The sequence below is a fragment of the Ischnura elegans genome, chromosome X (assembly GCF_921293095.1).
Source record: "Ischnura elegans chromosome X, ioIscEleg1.1, whole genome shotgun sequence".
NCBI classification, from domain to species: domain Eukaryota; kingdom Metazoa; phylum Arthropoda; class Insecta; order Odonata; family Coenagrionidae; genus Ischnura; species Ischnura elegans.
In genome coordinates this window covers 115,062,666-115,083,299 of record NC_060259.1, presented here as the reverse complement: position 1 = coordinate 115,083,299, position 20,634 = coordinate 115,062,666, and the positions used below count along the sequence as shown (strand labels likewise).

The 20,634-nt window shown below is 40.1% G+C and overlaps 1 protein-coding gene across 11 annotated transcripts in view; it reads right to left on the bottom strand.

Annotated features, from left to right (window-relative positions):
• LOC124171709 (rho GTPase-activating protein 190) overlaps positions 1 to 20,634 on the bottom strand; it is a 647,547-nt gene that overhangs the window by 334,205 nt on the left and 292,708 nt on the right. The window lies entirely within an intron of this gene.

Sequence of the window (20,634 nt, the reverse complement as noted above, 5' to 3'; positions counted from 1 at the left end):
AGAGCTTCCCTTATTCCCCTAAGCAGAGCATAGCTTTGATAGGTTGCCAAATGAATTAATATTGTGTAGCGGTACGGACCGGAGCCGGCCCGACGCATCATATAAAACATCGCGGCTGGGGGGGGTTACGTCTGCGCGCACACTCACATTTTTAGCATTTTTTTCACGGAGTTCTATCCTGAATTTATGTAATGGGTTTATTTTGTTTTTTCCATTGTAGTATATTTTTTTTTATGGATGTGACATGGTGTGAGAGTGGATTTCCGGGAGAGGCGACGCAGTGGTTCTCTCCCGGAATACGTTTGAAAACCCGCCTTACGGCCGGGGAAAAAAGAGGGCGTTGAGGTGCACCAGAGGTGATTGTGGGTAGTGCAGAGTTTATAAAAGAGAGAGACGAGAAGGATAGCTCTCTCTCTTACGGTGTGACACAAAGATAAGTCATAGTGGCGTGCGGTGACAAGCAGCAGCAGAGAAGCTACGGCACGTGGTGGAGGCCGATACGCGGACAGCTCTTCAGGGGTGGCGAGAACATCGGATAAAGGAAGTAAGCTTGGAAATTACCAAAGCCCGAATAGATCCTTTGGTGTCCAGATGGTTCCCCCCTTTGAAAGTCCCAAGTGTGCTCCCCACAATAAGGCCCTAGTGAATTTACTGTTGGCTGGTTTTAGTCACGGCCCTGCAAGACTTAAGTGCGGCACGTGGTGAAGTTTGAGCATACTTTCTGAATGTTAGTGTCACTTGGCGGATCATTGAGCCCGAGTTAAAACGGGTGGCCATTTGAACAGTAACGCCCAATTTATAATTGCTTTGCACGGAAAGTTCTTTTTGTAAGTTTGATGTCACTATTTTTTACGTTGCTTATTCGCTAAAGAGCGTGGGTACATTTTGTTGTTGGAAACATCAATTTTTTATAATCATTGAGAAAGTGCTATTGTCATTTTTGGAAGGAGAAGCCGAAGGTGAATATTTCATGTTGGAGGTGACGCCGATGGATTTTGGAACGGGGATTTATTGTGTGTGTTGGGAATGATTTAGTGTCAGTGTAAATTTTGGAACCTATGGTAGTTCAATTATTAAAATCAATTGTAAAAGGGATGTCATTGAAGTTATTTGTTTTGCTATTGCCACGATTTCCTTAGATCCTGTTGTAAGTGAGTGTGCGTGCAGGCACGAACAATTGGGGAACTTGATTTTAAGCCCGGATACGGTAAGTCTCCGTCGGGGCAATTTTCTATTTTGGGGGAGTGGAGAGTTAACAATCACATGTACGGGGAGATATCGAACGGGAGGCGAGCGGGCGGCTCTCGCGGTTTGAACCGTTACAATATATATTACTTAATTCTATCAATATAAGAATACACCCATTCCTCACTTAGCCCAAGGGATGCATTCCTTGGGGTCTTTGCGCTAATTAAATTTGCATTATTTGAGACCATTTTAACATTGGAAAGATAGGGATACATTGCCAGTAGCATAGGTGCTGGGTATATAATTTCCTATAAACCATATACAGTAGAACCTCGCTTTTACGCCCCCGCATTTTACGTTTTCCCGCAATTTGCGACATTTTCGTCAAGTCCCGATGATTTAAGTATCTCTACAATGTTAAGTCTTCCCCGCATTTACGCTGACGAAATTTCAAATGACCCGCTATTTACGCCAGGCCGCCAAAGGGAACATGGCGGATAGGGCACCGTAATCAAGAAGAAAGAGATCGGAGCCTGGGATAACTTTTTTGCAAGAAGGTTGTAAATATAGGAAAGGAAGTTGTATTTACAACCTCCTCGCCTTTTTGGCATACCTGTTACCAGCGCCACTATCATTAATACAGCCTCTTTGAAATACTACAACAATTCCTTCTTCATCTGTTTCTGACCACTATCGCGGGCACAGAGTTTATATGAGTATTTATGATCGCGGGATTTGCTGGAGATAGGTTGTTTGCGACGATTAAATTTCATTCCATTTGTTGGTGGTAAATATTGCAGGTTTTCCACTTCACTTGTAAGCATCTAGTTACTAATATAGACGCTATGATTATATTCGTGGTCGTTCTCGTGATGATCCACGCAATGGGTGTTCTCCTTCGCGTACATTATTACCAAGTTCTTCGATCGATTTTAAAGTCGTTTTAATCTTAATCTCTTTTTCCCTGCTCTTTTCGTGACAGCGTCAATAAACGCGAATCAAATACGGAATGGCCCAGAAACGAGAGAGGAAAACTTTTTCAATAGAAGATAAAATTAAAATTTTGGGAAGAGATGACTCAAATGTAGGCTCACGTGTTTCCCTTGCCAAAGAGCTTGGGATTCCAGTGTCCACGTTAAACAATGTTGTTAAAACTCGCAAAAAGATAGAAACCGGTGCAGTGGAATGCGGACCCAGTGCAAAGAGGTGAAAATATGTTAAGTACTCAAAATATGATAGACTTGAAGAAATTTTAAAAGAATGGTGTCAGTACACTAGGTCCTCGAACATACCCATCAGCGGAATTATTATAAAGGAAAAAGCGCAGCATATGGCAATGAGGCTGGGAATTGAAGACTTCAAGGCTTCAAATGGATGGTTAAGCGGGTTTAAGACTAGGCATAATGTTGTATACAAAACAGTTTGCGATGAGTCCAATAGTATTGATCCCCTAACAGTGGCACAGTGGAAGAAACATTGTTTAAGTGAGCATATAGAAGGGTATGCTCCAAAAGACATTTTCAATTTAGATGAGACGGGCCATTTTTTCAATACACTTCCCTGTAAGACTTTAGAGGTGAATCTTGCCCTTGTTGAAAGCATAGCAAAGCTCGTTTAACAGTATTGTTAGGTGCTAATGCTAATGGTAGTGAAATGTTAAGGCCATTTGTCATTGGAAAATCCAAAATCCCAGATGTTTTAAAAATATCAAGACATATCCCACAATCTATGCCGCTAATACCAAAGCTTGGATGACGTTACATTTCTTTCAGGAACAAATGCAGGCTCTAGATGCCAATATGGGTGGACAAAACCGAAAAATTATAGTATTTTTAGACCAATGCCCAACCCACCCAAAAAATATGAATTTGAGGAATATAAAACTGGTGTTCTTCCCACCAAATTGTACCAGCCAATTACAGCCATTAGATTTTGCGATAATCCATGTATTCAAATCCAACTACCGCAGGATTCTAGTGAGAAAAGCAATTAATCTTATAGACAGTGAGAGGGACCCTAACAGCTTCAAAGTATCAGTTTTAGATGCACTACACTATGTAGCACGATCATGGAAAGTAGTTGATGAGGGAGAAATCGCAAATTGTTTAAAAAGCTGATGAGGAACATATTTAAAAGACTGATCTATGAAATCAGAAAATATGATCTTAAAATCTAATCAGAAAATATGATCTACCTCACTGAGAGTTCAGTACTAATAAAGATTTTTTTGTTATCATAATTAAAGGTTTTATACCTACTATTCATTTAGAACATGATCCACATGAAAAAAAGAACAGTTAACTATATTTAAAGGGGTTGTTTTTCATTAAATTGTTCCTAACCTCAATTTTACACTTTCCCGCAATTTACTCTTTTTTTCCTTGACCCCGTCAAAAGTGTAAAAGAGGGGTTTTACTGTACATATATTCCTATTAATAGCATTATAAAACCTTATTTACACAAACATTCATAGTTTAAAATGTCTTTAAAGATAATAGGTACGCATTCAAAGATGTTTTTTCTCATTAAAAAATATTCGTACTTGTTTTTGAAATTCCCTCCTTATGTGCAGGTGGGCTAACACCTAGGAAAATAACATGCTAGCTCCGGGGTTCTCAATGCATGCCGGCAGGTGACAAATTTTCAAACCAGTTTTAAATCCATTCTTGCATCAGCCAGGCCTTTTTGTCTTAAAGCTTCCACTTGATGTCTTGGAGCAATCACCACCCTCATCTTCTTCAAATAAAGCCACAGATTTTGCACAATTAACAGCCTGTGATAAAGGATCATCATTTGACCGTTTATGATAAATACAAGGAATCAGAAGTCTTTCCGTTTTTATCCAGCAATAAACTATGCGTATGTGTTGGCCGCTTGGCTGCAGTTGGTGAGGCTGATGTCACTGACGTTTTACCTTTGTCTCTATACAGAAAAATAGAGCAGACTGTTGACATCATGAGCTTAAACTTACGTTCAATATCGCTTAGATGCTCTCCATTTTTAAAGCATTAGATCACTTTCAATTTCTCTTCTACGTTTATGCTCTTTCCTGATAACTTCTTCATTTTTCTACCCACATTCCTATTTTTTGCCATTGTTCACTTGGTTTTTACTCCATATGGCTCTCTAAAAATCACCTTCTACAGTTGAACAACTGCCGCACTGTATTCCCGAGATGCAGAGGGCTTATGACTGCTGGAAGGGAAAGAAGCCAATGTGTTTGACTCTCTCTCTTGGACCCTTTTCAGTGTTGATGCTATTCATACACAACTCAGCCACTGCTCCATTTCTCCCAAGTGAATACATATGACCTTGAAGGTTTTATGGTGGACCCTTCATGTGGAAATCAATTTGCCTAATAACCAAGGACACCAGAAAATACATCTCAAACCCTGTTGTTAAAAAATACAGTAAAGGAGATGAGATAAATAACTTCTGTAGGATGGCTACTCGGATTGCATGACAAGTACCGTATTTGTCTGAATATGGTCCACCCTTTTTTTTCTAAAAATACCCGTGGTAAAAGTAAAGGGGGGACTATATTCAAATGCATTTCTTAAAATTTGTTGATACATGTATATTATGGACCTATAAACATTCTTATTATAATTGCAAATAACTGTTTGCACATTATCCCATGGCATGGCGAAGAAGTGATTCTAAAGTTGATGTATAAAAATGTTTTATTTTCTCGATAATTGTGAAATCAATGGCTTATGGGTGCTCTCAATTCTTAGCCTCGCCATTGTGAATATTTAGTTCCTAACAGTGGCGGCTGGTGGTAATTTATCTAGGGTGTGCATTAGAGCAGATATAGGATGATTTAATTATATTATGTTAATCCTAATCCATGAGTGTCATATTTCGTCGTAATAGAATACATAGCAAGCAAAACATATCACTGGTACACTCTACCCTTAAAATTGCATGAACAGAAATAATATTAGCATGTATGAAAATAATTATTCTCAACACACCTTTACAAGTGACGGTAGTTGAAATTCATTCTCTTTTCCTTACACCCTATGAGGAAGTAGTGCAGAAAACGGCTATACAGATGGCTCTGTAGACGGACTAAGATCCTGGGCGCAGGTAGTGTAGGTGGCGGCTACACCACTACACTACCTGCTAGTCAGTCACCAAAAACATGCGCGTGCGCATTCGCATGGTTTTGAGTCTGCTCCCATCGCCCCTTTGAACAGCACATACCCCCCCGCTTACCTCGTCCCGCCAGAGCTCCCTCAAGCGATCGCACAGACCGAAAATGCGCCCGGCATGATGCCACGGGATCGCACACTAGTAGAGCGGTGAATTCAAAAGGGAGATAGCTGTAGCGTTCGGAGGCTCATGTTTCTTGCATATGCAGACAGTACTTTTATCCTTCGCGTTGCAAAGGAATAGTTTTCTTTTATAATTTTTATCTTTGGGTGTGCACTTGCTAACATGCGTATACGCACGCGCCGCCACTGGTTCCTAAAGATAGTTTTACATTAGTAAAGCTGTTTGTAGCATTTCAGCTTTGGCCTATTTCACCGAGAGTGTTTATTTTGATCCTGTTAATTATTGGAATTTTTACAAAAAAAAATAAAATGTATTTATTGCGGATGGTACGGAAGCGAGGAGTAAAACAGGAAATTTTTCATGCTGGGCGGTAGTCGATGCCACCTGAAAGAGATGAAATTCTCTATTCATCAGCTTTTGCCGATGATCAGCAGTCTTCGACCTTACATAAGGGCCTGCAGTCATCAACGTCGAGGGAGGAAACCTCCGCAAGGACACAAACATTTCCTTCCAAGCTCTCTGCCTTCTTTAGGCGAATGTACATGAAGAAGGAATAGCGGAAGGCAATCACAATATGTGGGCATTCCATAGAATTTATGGAATTTGTAAAACTAAGGAAAGCTTTAAAACAAGTAACTCAAATGCTCTTTAGCAGACACAAGACTGTGCAAACAAAAGGATAGTAATTAACAAACAGCAAATTGACTTGCATATAAATAATAACATATCCCACTATCAACATAAATAGAACTTAATAGAATTTAGATGGCTGATGCTCTCAAAATTAAAATAAAACTTATTTAAAGAAATTTGGTAATTTTTTCTGAATGGTTCGCTTTCCTTCCAAGGACCATCTCACACAAACATGCCGCAGTTGATCGAGAGAGACTAAATGCTCAACAGGTATATCTCTCTGTTTTTACAGCCATTGTCCTCTCAGGTAGCAGCCGATACATTAAAGCCGTCTCGTCGGCGTTGAATATATTTTTCGGAGGAAAACTCGCCATAATCTCCTTTAATTTTCCACTCTACCTCTGAGCAATGGTATCTGCCGGTGCAGACATCTCTTCTCCTGATATTCCCTTGCACAAAATATTGTGGCGAGTGCGAAACTTTTCAAGCCAGCCTTGTGATGCGCAAAATCCGTCTTCACCTAAAGTCACGGCCAATTGCTTGGCTTTCTGGCAAATTAGAGGTCCAGTGACAGGGATATTCAAACTTCGTATTTGTAAAAACCATTTAAATGTTGCTTCATCAACCTTGTCGTAAGTTGTGGCCCGTAATCGCTTCCTCGTGGGATTCACAGCGTTGTACATGGTGCTTATTTCTATTTTGTTTCTCTTTTTTAAAATTGTTGCCAATGAAGACGGCCGTATGCCGTACTTCTTGGCCACGTCCAATTTCTTCATTCCTTTGTCAACGTCTTTTAAAATGGCAATTTTATGCTCGAGAGTGAATTGCTTTCTTTTTGGTGGCATTCTGTGAAGTTGGAGAAAGATTTGATAAAGATCCCCTAAATTAACCATAAAACACATTCTGATGGACTGCTAATGGTACCTTTTAACTTTTCGTTCACTACTACATACGAAGATTCTGAGACTTGACAATATATTTAACGTCACTTTTAAAAGAGTTATTGCTCCCGAGGACCTTCATCTGCATAACTCATCTTGTCGGCGTGTGAAACTTCGCAGAAATAGCCAATATCGTCAGTAATCGATAGGTCGATAGTTTCAGTCGATACCTACGTAATCGATCCACTGCTGACGGCCGTCATGTGAAAACGAAATGCAGACGATGCTAAAATGAAAAATATAGGTAATGGTGCTTTGTTAGCGACAATGATCAATCACATCGCGACAGCCTTTAATCACATCCAAATTATTAAACTTATTTCTAGGAAACAAATTCATGGATTCAGCGATGAGGAAAAAATTGAAATATGTACTCCCTTTTCGAAAAAATTAATGCGTCTATCTCGAGCGCAAATGATATCAATGAAATGGAGGATACGTAATCACAAACTTCATTATTTCGCTCTAAAGAGGTAAAATAATTGACACGGGGCCAAAAGTTTATTTCGTTGTAGAGAAATTTTTGCTGTACAGAGGTTCGTTGTACAGAGGATGAAAATACAGATAACTTATGGGAAGAAAATCGGGACCGTAACTTTTTTTCGCTGTATAGAGAACTTGTCTTCTACAGAGGTTCGTTCTAAAGAGGTTTGACTGTATCAGCGGATGCAGAGACCTCTAGCGGCAGTAGCGCACACTTTTTGATAGGCATGCTGACTGGAACTGAAGAACGCTCGTAGCGGCAATAACACAATTTTAACGTTTCTTAGTTCTATTGGTGGGTGGGCTGGGCAATTGCCAATGAATAATAGTACTTTTTTATTCCTTCCACCAATCCTGGCATCAAACGCTCGTAACCACTGCGTGAAGATAGCAGCCGTCATCCAAGCATTTTTATTTGCTTCGTAAGTGCAAGGGAGAGTTTTAACTCCCTTAAAACATCAGGGATGGGCTGATTTCCCCACCACGAACGGTTTTAACTTATCTGAACCATCCATATTGGCGCATAAAAGAACAGTTACGCGGTCTTTACTTTTCTTCCCTCCTTTGCAGGGGTCCGTTCGAGTGGCGAGAGTTTTGTCCGGGAGAAGGTTAAAATATATGCCCGTCTCATCCGCGTTGTAAATATCGCAGGGGCTGTAATTGTCCAAATAGTCTTTAAGGACCGGAGCCCAGCCTTCCACAGCATTAACGTCAACACTTGATGATTCACCGGATAGTTTGTGAAGGGATATCCCCTTCCTATTTTTAAATTGTGCAAACCATCCATCCGAGCACTTAAAATTGTCTTCACCAAGCCTCTCACACAAATACTCAGCTTTAGCCTTCATCATTGGGCCGGTGATAAGAATCCCTGCGGCTCTTTGCTGGCAAAACCACGAGATAAGAGCAGTTTCTAGCTGCGGATGCTCTCCGGGCCGCAGGTGTTTTTGAGTGCTAGGACGCCCTTCTTTAAGCACTGCCGAACGAATTTGTTCTTTTTTCTTTAAAATAGTGAACAATGTCGATGTATTACCGTATAAGCGCGTGTAAGAGACGCACCTTTTCTGCCAGACATTGCAGCCGAAAATGGGGGTGCGCCTCTTACACAAACTTCTTATCTTCCCCCCTCCCCTTCACCGGTCGCAAGTCCAAGGGGAACTGAGTGGCCTTGGTTTTCAGCCTGAGTCAGTCATCTGACCCCTGGGTCAAAATTAAGCGGCAGGCAGGGGAGTTTCTCCCTTAGTGACGTATTTTTAAAATGCTCCTGTTTGAATTTCTTGCAAGCATCGCGCCGTCACGTCGGTACCCCAGAGGTGAACATTGAAAAGATCGCGCTGGGTGATTCGCTCCAGAGCGCGCGCTAAATTTATTGCCACGAGTGGGCATCCCGCGGCATTTATACTGCATATAGTAATATTGGTGTCAAAACCTGCTGTTTAAAAAATTCGAACGAGTGTGCTCATTGTTGGACTTAATGGTGGATGGAAGAAATCCGAAGTGCTTATAAGTGAAGAGCGCTGAAGGAGAGGTCGAGGGGAAGGAGCGTGCTCCCTCCCCTCAGTATTTCAAGCTACGAGGCTATGAGCAAAGGAGCAAGGGAAGAACACGTCCGATCTTGCATGTGACGTCGTTGCCTTTAAAGCGAAGGGGCGAAGGCGCAGCAATGTGATATACGCAGTTTGCATTGCCTGAAGTTACCAGTCCATCTCGTCTTATTTGAATGCGCTTATGCTATGCTTGTTTTTTCCTAAATTGTGCTGTTTGGACTATGTTGAATATTAGTAGCCTTGTTTTAGCTATAAATATTTGTGTCAATCAATTAGAGCTCAATAAACTTAAATGCTGTCAGATGTACGTCGCATTAGGTCTAATTGTTTTTAGAACCTCGTGCGTGTCGTACAATTTCTGAAAGATATCGAGATATCTTTGAGCTCAGAAGGTGATTTACCTAGCATTTGACCTCCAGAAACTCGGAGAATTGAACCTGGTAGACCGAAAAAGGTCAGTTGGTGAAATGGGGTATGGATGAAACATGTTTCCATTGTTCCCCTTTAACTTGATATTTTCCTGTGGAGCCTCGGATAGTAAAAAAACGGCAGAGGCATTGTCTGATGGAGAGCCAAGTGTAGTTCCGTTAGGCCCCTTGCACACACACCGATTTTGGACGGCCGGTAAAATATCGGCCGATATTTTACCGGCGAAGCGATGCTTGCAGACACGCCGGATTTTTACCGGTCAAATGATAAGTTGCTATGTTTTTTAGCCGGTGCCGGCAATCCACAGTGACAATGGCCAGCAGCTAACCGGCATTTTGCCGGTGCCGGCGTGTGGTCGGTACGCGTGCAAGCTCCAATGCTCTCCCATTGTTCACTATTGGAATGTGGACGGCCGATATTTTATCAGCCGTCCAAAATCGGTGTGTGTGCAAGGGGCCTTAAATCTACGACGTGGTTATTATCCTACGGCGCTGAGATTGCCCTGATTGTTGTCCAAGCTCTTGGGAAGGTTCATGCTATGTGCCTGTAGTGTTTTGCCTTAAAATTTTCCGCAGCTGCAATTCTATAGCAATACTACTGAGAGAGCTATTAAACAAAATTGTTCGTGAGTACGACAAGCAATGTAGGGCGACGGCGTATGCGAAGAGAGGATCGGAACTCTTCCTACTCCCTCTTATGCCGCCGCAGTTATCAAAATTTCCTCTTTCAAAGAGTACTGAAAGAGGACATTTCGATAACTGTCGAAATTCCAGGCATACGTCTGCAACACCGCACGATAGGATAAAAAAAATGTCGCAAATTTTTTTTTCTCTATAGCGTCGATTCTCAAAAGAGGGGTGCGCCTATTACACACGCTTATACGGTAATTCCAAATCGCCTCGCTATTTCACTCTCTGAACACTCTCCACTTTCACAATCTGCAATAATTCTCATTTTGGTTTTTAAATCCAAGGACTTGCGTTTACCAGCCATGGTGCTAGCAGACGGGCGGAATAATTTTTAACCTCACTGCGGAGGCGCGGGAGGGAGATGACAAAAGAGCAATGAAATGTGTACTCGAGAAATTTATTAAGGAAAGAAGAATAGGAGAATACGGAACATGTAGACGTCGACGTTGGCGGAAAAAATGCCATTATAAAAGCATTGAATTCCAGAGATGTGGCACGTGGTCAAAAAGTCAACCTGTCGTAATTACGAATGGTGCAAGAGAGGAATCGAGCCATTATCGCTAATACAAATTTATTTTACATTTAAATCATAGGGTTTAAAATGGTTCCTTGGGTAGCTGTCGCTAATTCGAGCTTGTCGCTATATCCCGTACTCGTTATAAGGGGCTTCCACTGTATTTATAAAAATAAGGTCTTCTAAAGCTATTAATAGGAATATGTATATATGCTTTATAGGAAATTCAATATCCAACACTTATGGTACTGGGAACACATTCCTATCTTCCCAATGTTAAAATGCTCTCATATAACGCAAATTCATATAGCGCTAAGACCCCAAGGAACGCATCCCTTGTGCTAAGCGAGGCATGAGTGTATGTCATCACTGCAAAAACACACATTTTAAATACCTGAAATAACACTGAAATCAGAGGATTGCAAACTAAACATGAAGTAGACACTGGTTTGTAATTAACAATGAAATATCTCAAGTAACCTTTAAAAACAATAATATAGTGATCAATTTTGTCCATCATGCAGTAATCTATACCTAAGTGGTGATTTTCCGGTTGCCTAATTAGCCACTCTCGTGTTTTACTCCAAAATGTAAATGACCCTCTTTAAAATTTATTTTCTTCTAGACCTTAAGGGATAAAGGGTGGCCTATATTCCAGGATACATGATAATTTCAGATGAATTTGACTCATGTTAATACAAACAACGTTGCTATGAAGTTCCAGTCCTAGGGGTTATAAAGTGAACTTTATTACTAAGTTCCATGGATAAGCAACAGCGTTTAGACATTAAATAATGGCGTTTTATAACATACCAATGGCTTTTTTAAAGGTGGATATACACTATCCTACATTTAAGTCTGCACCCAAGAGCATCAATTATAGTTCTTTCTTCAGTAGGAGATACTTCAGTACACACACAACATCATGTAACATGCTTCATTCCGTTGATGGTTTGAGGCATTACTGAGTGGAACTTACTCATGATGAATAAAAAATTTAAACTTTGTTTTTCCACAGAATATATTTATAATTACGCGACCATGGTTTCGACGCTCCGCGTCATTCCCAAGCAACAAGTACAGTGGTTCATCATCCTTAAATACCTTACATATAGCCAGAGCGAGTGGGGGGGTGACTGGGGGGGGGTTAGGTCGAAACCATGGTCGTGTAATTATAAATATATTCCGTGGAAAAACAAAGTTTAAATTTTTTATTCTTCATGCTTCATTCCTTTGGAATCATGGTGACCCACTCATTATCCCATATTAGGCTTTTCACAGATGACTGCATCATTTACAGGAGAATAGAAAGGGAAAGCGATCGAAAAGTGCTTCAAAATGACATAAATAAAATGACAGTTTGGGTGTCAAAAAATGGAATGGACATAAACGTAAAAAAGTGTAAATTTATAACTTTTAGTAGGAAACTAAATGGACCTAGGAGAGAATATTTATATTCAGGGACGGTTATTCCAAAAAGTGACCGATGTCAATACTTAGGGGTGTATTTAATGAAAGATTTAGGGTGGGAGGCAAATGTCGAACAATGAACAAAAAAGGCGTTCGAAACGTTACATTGGGTGATGAGGAATCTTACGGAAAGTGATCGAACTACAAAGGAGAAGGCATATAAGACATTAATCCGGCCGATTTTAGAGTACGCGTCACTAGTGTGGGACCCGTATGAAAAGGGACAAACAGAATCCATCGAGAAGGTGCAAAGAAAGGCAGCAAGGTACGTCATGGGGAAACACAAAAAGACCGAAAGTGTCGGTAAAATGCTGAAAGAACTGGGATGGGATACACTAGAACGGAGAAGAAAAATAAAGTGCAAAAGATGGCGCCAGGTCCGATAAACGTAGAATGTAACGAGTGTAAAAACCATCTAAAAACTAGTGAAAAAGCCCTCCACTGTGAATATTGCAAGAAATTATATCATCATAAGTGTACAGGCTTGAAAGAAATTGCTTTAAGAGCTCTGGAGGAATTTTATGGTTTATTCTGGAAGTGCTTATCATGTCGCATTAACGAAGGAAACCAACTTCATAAAATGGCGGACGACATCGAACTATTAAAAGAAGAAATTCGCAACATCAAAGATAACGCTAAGCTACATAATGCTGGGAAGGAATCTCGAGTGAAAAATGTGAGTTTTGCAGACACAGCAGCAACAAGGTCTGTTTCTAATAGTGACGCAAATCATGAAATCGAGGCCTCTCGTGACGCTGCCAAGCATCGGGTGAACGACAAAAATGAAGCTGGTTTTGGAGCAACGACTGTTTCCGGCAAAAAAGAAGTGGTAAATAACAAAAAGAAAAAAGCGTTACGTGTAGATCAAACAAACTATGGGGTATTGCGTATTGAGTGTCCAGCATCTGAATCAATCGACGAGTGCAACACAAAACTGACGAAGGTTACACTCAAGTGATCCATAAACGCAAACGTCGTCCTCCTCCAACTGTGGGTTGTTCTGCCAAAAAAGGTTCTCTGATGGGTATTCCAAAGCGTGTGCACATTCACATTTGGAACCTTCCTTCGAATACAACAGCGGAAGACGTCCGGAAGTACATCGGAGAAGAAAAGCCTGAAATCACCGACGCTTCAATTGAAATTGAACAGTTAAAGGTAAATAGAGGGGAATACGCCTCGTTTCATATTTCTGTAAATGATGAGTGTGTTGGCCGTGACTTATTGTCAGGAGACTTTTGGCCAAAGAACGTTTACTACGGAAATTTTTTCTTGCCGAAATTTCGTCAGAATACTAAATATTTCCCCCCAAAAAGGGTTGTTTCAGCTGATGATGCAAATGGTGTGAAACAATCAGTTGTAGGCCAATCCTCTGTTGGTGTCATCAACGAAGATTTTTGTGAACATTCGGTCGATGACTCAGTGAAACGGCAGGCGCTTGGTCAGAACAGTTTGATTAAGGCCAAACCATCGGCAGGGACTTCGTGACTAGATGCAGATGCAAATGTAATTAAGTTCCTTTACCTTAACATTAGATCGTTAAGGAACAAGATTGTTGATCTGGAAGTCATAGTGCAAGACACAAAATGTGATATTCTTCTTTTGACTGAACACTGGTTATTACCAAATGAAATCGAGTGCTATGTCATTAGTGATATGTATCTTGCTGCATCATATTGTCGAAAGGATACAATTGGCGGCGGTGTTGCAATTTATTGTAATCGCTCCATGAAATGCTCGAAAATCAAGCTAAGCAATAACATCGAAAAAGTGAATGAGTGCGCCGCAGTGATATGCAAATCCAACAAATCCCGTTTCGGGATTATTGTTGTTTACAGGTCTCCCACCTCCTGTTTTCATTCCTTTTTAAAGGAATTCAGTGACACGATACAATCTGTGTTTAGTGCTAATGTTGACAACCTAATCATCTTTGGTGATCTTAATACTGATATATTATCTAACTCGACTCAGTACTTAGAACTGGATTGTCTTTTCCATTCATTTGGGTTAGCTGTAATGAACAATAATCCCACCAGAGTAACCTCACACTCTTCTACTCTGATTGACCTAGTAGTTTCTAACTTTCCAGAGCAATCTTTTTCCTGTGATACTACATCTTGCTATCTTTCGGATCACTGTATGCTAGGGGTTGTGTTGAAGATTACTGATGCTATACTCATTGATCCTATGTATGTAACTAAACGATTTTACCACAGGGAAAGCTGTGAGGAATTTATTTATAATGTGGCTAATACAACATGGAGTGAACAAGGCCATGGCAATCCACTCGATGTTGATGCTAGGTTTAACTCCTTCCTGAATGATTTTCTGTTGCTTTTTAATCATTCATTTCCTTTAAGAACCAGGAAGTTTAACTATAAAAGCAAAAATATTAAATTCCCTCCTGAGCTCCTAAATATGAATGCCAGGGTTAAAGAACTGCATAGACTGTCAAAGTTTTCTGATCCATCCCTCCACAATCAATACAAAGCTCTTCTACATAAATACAAATGCAGTATTAGGGAATTTAAGAAAAATCGTCATAGCCATGTCATTGCTTCTTCAAATAACCCCTCCAAAGCTGCATGGAGGATTATTAACCAACAAACTAAAAATAACTTTGAACAGAGACCAACTTTTATCAAATTTAATGACCTACCTGTTTTGAACCCTATTGCAATTGCAAATTGTTTTAATAGCCAATTCTGTCAAACTGCTAATAACACAGATCTACCTTCTCTTAGTTGGGATAAAACACCCTCGTCAATTTTTCTCTCCCCATCTACCCCTAATGAGGTTGCCAACATCATCCACTCTCTTTCTAATTCCTGGTCAGTAGGATATGATGGAGTCCCTATACCTATCATTAAATTAGTTGCTAGGATTATTTCTGCTCCCCTGTCCGACATTTTTAATTTGTCTATCTGCAATGGTCATTTTCCTACCTACCTGAAAACTGCTGTCATCATTCCAATCCATAAAAAGGGATCCACCACTGAAGCCAATAACTATCAACCTATTGCACTACTCTCAGCTTTCTCAAAAATTTTTGAGAAACTCTTCTACAATCGCATAATGAATTATTTATCCCATTTTAACTTGCTGAATTCTTCCCAACATGGCTTCATCAAGGGAAGATCTACAATATCTGCAGCTTTCCAACTCATTAATGATATCACTTGGGGTCTTTCCAATCAGAAAGAAATACTTGGGATTTTCTTCGACCTATCGAAAGCTTTTGATACCCTAAATCATAATATCCTGTTCTCTAAACTCAATCACATTGGAATAAATGGCAATGCTCTAGCCTGGATACAATCTTACTTATCCAATAGAATGCAAATGGTTCAATTAAATACAACTTTTGCTGCTGGTGCTAACACACTTCGATCCAACCCTCTCAAATCGAACTGTGGGGTCCCTCAAGGATCAATCCTGGGCCCTCTTTTATTTGTCATCTTCATCAATGATCTCAAATATCACCTACCTATGTGTAAGGTGACCCTATATGCTGATGACACTTCTACACTGAACCTTAGCGATACGCTGTTAGGAGTAACGAATGCTGCTCAAATTACTGTTTCAACTATAGGTCAATGGTGCCATAATAACAGCTTACAATTAAATGACCTCAAAACATCTTTTCTCCACTTCCATAACAAAATTTCTCCCCCGACTTCAAGCCCTTTACTCCGAACTATCAGTAATAATTCAATCAAGCAATCTAACTGTACTAAATTCTTGGGTTTAACTCTAAATGAAAATCTTGACTGGCAATTCCACGTTGATAATCTGAACAAAAAAATTTCATCTGGTATCTTCATGATTCGTAAACTTGCCCCCACCACCTCTGTGGAGATCTTAAAGCTAGTTTACTTTGCTAAAATCCACTCCTACCTGTCTTATGGTGTGATATTTTGGGGCAACACCAGTTCTGCCACAAGGGCCTTCTCCATGCAAAAGAGATCTTTGAAGGCAATTGCTGCTGTTTCCATCAGATCTCCAGGAAAGCCACTGTTTCTTAAATTCAAGATAATGACACTACCATGTCTGTTTATTTTTTATTGTGCACTATTTGTCAAAATGTATCCTGATTTGTTCTGTCCGAGCTCTACCATTCATGATTATTTCACTCGGCGCAGAAATGATGTTCACCTGAGAAGGCAACCCTGTGCCTTATCTAGAAAGGGAACTCATCACTCAGCTTCCCTTATTTTTAATAAATTACCACCGCATGTAAAAACTCAGTCCAACATTGCAACCTTCAAGCGCGAATTGAGAAGGCTGCTTTTATCCAAAGCCTATTACAATCTAGACGAATATATGTGTGATAATGTATAATTGATCTGTGTCGTTTTTTGTGTGTTTGGTATCTCTTTTTATCTGTAATATTCTCTTGACCATGTTCTATGTTCTATTCCTTGGACCAACAGAACAATAAAAATTATTATTATTATTATTATTATTATTAAATAGGCTTTGCGCACTCTTCCGCACACTGAAAGGGGAAAAGGCATGGGGGGAACTTCGGAGGAAGATTGAATACCCCAGCTATATTGGTAGGCATGATCACCAATTCAAGATGAAATGCCGGCCGCCAAGGACTAATGTAAAGAAATTCTCGTACCTTAACAGGACGATTACGGAATGGAATAGACTCCCTGCAGAACTGTTTAAGCCCTACCCTAACAACGTAAGGATTTTCAAAAAGAGGTGTAGAGGATTAATATTGGAAAATTAATATCACTGAATTTTAATACTTTCCAGTTTCATTTTGGCAATGTATTTTCTCATTTGCTATATTTTTGTTTTTCTTTTTATTTTGTATAACCTGTTACCACCTGGCAAATAGCCAACTTGTAACTTGTACTATATAATAATAATAATTAGTGCTTGTAAATTGCAATCAGTATGTCCTCTCCTTACAAACATTCGATTTACCAACTTTCAGAGATATGATCATTCAAAAAATACAGTCAAGTGAGCCTGAAATTACAAATTAGGTGCCTTCGGCCGATGCAATGCAGTGTGGCGTAAAGGAACTTGCACTTAGGGCACAGTCTGAATAAGTCAATTAAGTCTGTTGTGAAGTCATTAACTGTTCTATGTTTCGCTCATTCTTCCTTCCCGCAGGCAGCGCATTTTATTCATCTCCATCTTTGTCCCATGTGCAACTAGATCAGTTCATCACAATCCTGAGTTAATGCAAAATTGTAATGCAGTGTTGCATTCTGCAGGATAACCACACGTTTTGATGCCTTTCATAGGTTTATCAATTTATGCACAAGTAGGGATGGGTCGAATAGTAGATTTCTCGAATTCGAATATCGAATTCGAATATCTAATCTTTGCTCGAATATTCGAATACCTCCAATTTCGAATATCTCGAATACTAAATGATGAATGTGAGAATGTTTGACTAGGTCGCCTATGCAGCAGGAAACCCAAGATTTTGGTGAGTAATTGCGATTGCATTTAAAGGATTCAAACAGGAATTTAGCTGATGAATGGAATATTTTAATTTTATGTAAACAATAGGGTAGTTTCCTTCATTAAAGAAAACGAAAGGCATTAATTGTGATTATTTACCTACCATTGGTGTATTCATAATATACAAATTATTTGGTTCAAGAAATACCGGTTTAGACCAATGGCAATGGTCAATTTTATCCTCATTTGAAAAAGGTCAGATTGGCACCCATGCTATGCCACTCCACGTGACGTCACAGGAACCTATAGTTTCTACACGAGAGGATAGGAGTTTTACATCGTCTGAGGTTACCAATGCATGCATTAGGCACAGAGCTCAGGGAAACATGTCTTAATAACCACTTATTAAAACTGGCTAAGGCCGGAAAGTTGTCTTCGTTTGATAAGGTATTAATAATACTTATTTAAGCCAAACGCTACCAGCTAGCATGGGCCAGTAGCGCCGACTCCATGGGGCCTGAGGGGGCCCAAGCCCCCCCAAAAATTTGTTACAGATGTGAGGAAAAAATGTGTCAGGCTTGTCGATTTTCCCCGAAGTGTCAAGATATAGAGATTCGAGTGAACAGGGTTCTAATATTGATCATATGACTCTTCAAAAATGCTTAAAAAAACTTTAAACTCACTACCTATAAAACTTACCGAGGCAGGGTCCCCGGTTCGGCCCCCCCCAATATTTTTCTTAAGTCGGCACCCCTATACTCGGCTACCTGCTAGCATCCTGCGTCGTATTAGCACTCAGAGCCTCGCCCCAAAGTCACCTCACTCGCGGCAGCGAGAAGCAGAACGAAGTCACGCGGAGTTTTTCCCGGCATTCATACTTACCTGTCGCGTTTCCGCGCGCTTGAAAATTTTCACTTTTAATTTAATCGCGAAAAATAGATATCGTCTTATAAAAATCTAAAAGCGTTAAATACGTACTCCAGGAGTATTAATATTTCGATTCAGGCAATAAAAAAATAATAGGGAAGCACCCTATTTGAGCATTACGCCAGAATGCTAAGCCTCCGTCGTATTTCTTCGTCTTTCTGGCATATTTTCGTGCGTAAAATGCTTAAATAAAGTAATAAATATGTCGTGTTTAGTCTTACTCTTCCTTAAATTACGCGCATATTACTAATATTTCAATCCAATAAAAGTGTAATATCAATAGCCGAAAGTCATTGTTAGACAACTTTTGGGCTAGTAGATGACTCATGCAGCAGTTGACCTCCAGAAATGGGGAACTTTGAAGCAGGTTAGCAGAAAAAGGCCAGTGGGTGAGTAGAGGGGGGGGGGGGGGCGTGAGACACGTTTTTATTGTTCTCGTGTAACTTGATATTTTTTTCGAAGCTAAGGTCTTCGTAATACGATCCCTGCGCGACCTGGGATCAATTGTTTGATTTCGGAGAACAGGAAATCGTCAGAGTGGTTGAGGCGAATGCTGAATGTAGGGGGAGATAGCAGATCGTGGGAAATGCGTCAATGTCACTATCCCATGGCACTGAGTTCCTCCCTATGGTAGTTTCATCTCCTGGGGAAGATTCAAAATAAGTGCCTGTGGTTATTAGCCAAGGACACATTGTAAACACCTCGTCTTATTTTTATCAAAAGATGGAGGCGGGAAAATGGTCTGTGGGGGAGAAAGAGTGAAGGGTGGAACGCGATTTTATTATTTCCCGGTAACTTGATATTTTTTCGAAGCTAAGGTCTTCGTAACACGATCCCTGCACGAGCTGGGACTTTTTTTTTTATTTGGGAGAAGAGGAAATAGTCAGATGGTGAGGGGTGAATGCTGAATGGAGGGGATAGCGGATCGTGGGAAATGCGCCAATGCTGCCATCCCACGGCACTGAGGTACTCCTGATGGGGGACACCTGGGATTTTCGGATTTTTTCACCCGATCAATTTCGGTTCCCCACGTCGAACTTTTTTCACCGCTCTAACCCGCGAATTTGATGTAGTTCGTCAGGTTGCCTAAAACGGCGCTGCATGCACTTAACGACTAGAGTTCTCATTTTTCTGAGTCAACTACCAATGACGTGCGAGCGACAGTGTATGACGCGAAATTCAAAGTATTCAAGGTATTCGAGACGGTACCTTTGGCATAACTATTCGAGATCTCGAATATCGAATACTTTCTATTATTCGAGGTATTCGAGTATTCGCGGATACTATTCGCACATCTCTATGCACAAGCTCTCAGAACACATCCTGTTTGTACGTGGAAGACTTATTGTATATGCACATGATTTATTAGCATAAATTAATCTGAAGCTATTCCATAGGGCAAGCATAATTACCAAAGATTGAAGAGACAACAAATTTTGACAAGGTATGTTTCTTTGCAATGATTCCTGAAAGAAACACTCTTACATATAACGAAGCTTGGTTATCATGAGGTAAACCTCCAGTCTTGTCTACTCCATTGTATACTGATGAGCTCCACTGTATAGTCAATTTGTGCAGGCCAGGGTTACAAGAAATAAGGCATAAGCCTATCTTATCGAGAACCAGTTGACCATACAAACAACCACCAATGCAAGAAATGAAGGGAGATACCACCCGAGTTTCAAAACAGCAAAATAAGGGATATCAGTTTTGTGCTCTCCCATTTCCAGTTTCTGCCCACCTACCGTATATCTCCGAATATAGTCCCCCTTTTATTCCAAAAATGGCCGAGGAAAAGTAAGGGGGGGGACTATAATCGAGTGTAATCCAGTTATATAATACTAAAGGTGACCATCAAGTAAGATATGAGTAAATACTGCCACGTTTTACCGGAAATTAAGACAATTTTTACCACAAATGTTGTAAAGATACGATTCTTCCGATTCAAATAGCATATCGAATATGCGTTTTCACGGAATCTATCGGGTAGCCGTTAATATTTCTTGGAAAAGTATTGTTAGAATAATTCAATCGAAACTGATCACTTAATGACGCAAAACAATAAATAATTAAAATCAAAACTAAACACACACTATCATTACATT